Below are 2,037 nucleotides of genomic sequence, written 5' to 3' on the forward strand. Positions count from 1 at the left end.
TATATATGGTGGATGTGTGCACACATATGAGTACAGGTGCTCTTGAGAGTCCAGAAGAGGACATCAGATCCACTGGAGTTCCAGCGGTCATAAGCCATCCAACATATGTCGGAAACAGAACTTGTGAGCCACCTCTTTAACCCCTATAATAAGGTTTGTTTGGGTGGGGTGAGGTGTTTGTTTCTCGAGCAGTTTCAGTGTCACTATCCAAAGCTCTCCAATGAGTTTTGTTCTAGAAGCTGTGCAAAGCTTAGGAACTTTACCTTACCTGATATGGATATGATTACTCTGAAGCCCCCACACCAGCTCCTCTCAATACTAGAAGTCAAGGATTAAGGAATAATGGAATGGTAATAGAACTATTGTTTTTTTTTTTTTTTTAAATCTTTGTTGGTTCAGCACTGTCCAACACACATGGAAAGAACCAAGTGTGTTCCTTGCTCATAGAATTTCTCAGACTCATCAGTACTACTGTAAAGTATACCACATTTGACTGTTGGTGCACCTCAGGTTACCACTCTAAATTGTGGATCCTGAGAAAACAGTCCAGTAAGCTGTACATTACTCTTTCCTATTTTCTGATAGGGAAGCAGAGACCATAGAGGTAGCCTTTGCCTGTTACCATACAGAGATTGGCCAAGACACGGTTCACTCACTTCTAGTTTTCTCTCTCTCTGACAAGCACCCTTCCAGAGTGGAAAGAGGGGCACTAGTGCCTGGCACATGCTTGGGGCATGTGGGTAAAGGCAGAGCTAGTGTAAAGGAGAGTTGGTGGAAGAGCGATGGTCCTTATACCTTCGAAGACTGTCCTCAAGCTTCAGATGATGAGTTTTATACCTTAGAAGATTGTCCTCAAGCTTCAAAACAAATATTTTTTATATCCCATGGATCTGTGAGTTTCTCTTCAAAACTAAGCTCAAATTGAGCTAAACTTTAATTCTCATCGTCAATGGCTCCCTATTCCATACTCATAGAATTAAATTTTATTTTTATTTTATTTTTGAGTATGAGTGTATTCCCCACATGTATATAAGTGCAATGCCCACAGAGGTCAGAAGAAGGTGTCAGATCCTTTGGAACTGGAGTTACAGACGGTTGTTAGCTACCATGTGGGTACTGGGAAGTGAACCCAGGCCCTCTGTAAGAGCAGCCAGTGCTTTAACTGCTGAGCCAACTCTCCAGCCCCTTAAATTTTTTTTTAAGGGAATTCACAACTTCTATCCCTCAGAGGAAACCATGGGAACTTTTCTAATACTAGTGCAAAGACCCAAAGCAGAAATGAAAAATATGAATTTCATATAGTTGAGCAGTTCCAAGGTCGCTGTCTACAGTCATCCTAGCAAATGCCTCTGGCCTCCTCACCAAATTTATAGTAGCTATTGATGTTGCCCCTGCCCAAAATAGCTTTTATGAATGCCACAAGACAAAATGGTGGGAATATTTGTAAAGTAAATGTGACTGTGCTCCCAACATGCCCCTTTGTCTTGGCGGTGTTCTGCTCAATGTGAGGTGAAAGCAATGCCAAGTATAAACTGTGTCAGATCACGTCATTCTTCCCCATATTCGCTTATACACTGTCTCTCATAAGATTAGACTGATGTGGGGCCTAGAGAGATGGCTCAGCAGTTAAGAGCACTGGCTGCTTTTGCAGAGGACCCTGGTTTGGTTCCCCTGACCCACCTGGCAGCTAACAACTGTAACTCCAGTTTCAGGGGATCCAACACCCTCTTCTGGCCTTCAAGGACATTGTACTACATAGGTGCATTTATTTACATGCAAGCTAAACATTCATACACATAACATAAAAACAGATAAATCAAAAATTTTAAAAATGTGTATACACCGAACATGAACAGGCTTTTTCAAGCACACAAGACTGTGCATATGTTTTATACAAATACTGTGCCATGTCATATGAAATGGCAAACACATATAGATTTTTATATTCACTGAGAGTCCTGGAACCAGTTCCCTGAGGACACAAAAGACTGCAAATCAAAGGGAGCCAAAGGGAAAAGTCAAGGAAGACCCAAAGGT

This window comes from Nannospalax galili, unplaced genomic scaffold (genome assembly GCF_000622305.1).
Source record: "Nannospalax galili isolate Female #2095 unplaced genomic scaffold, S.galili_v1.0 scaffold846, whole genome shotgun sequence".
NCBI classification, from domain to species: domain Eukaryota; kingdom Metazoa; phylum Chordata; class Mammalia; order Rodentia; family Spalacidae; genus Nannospalax; species Nannospalax galili.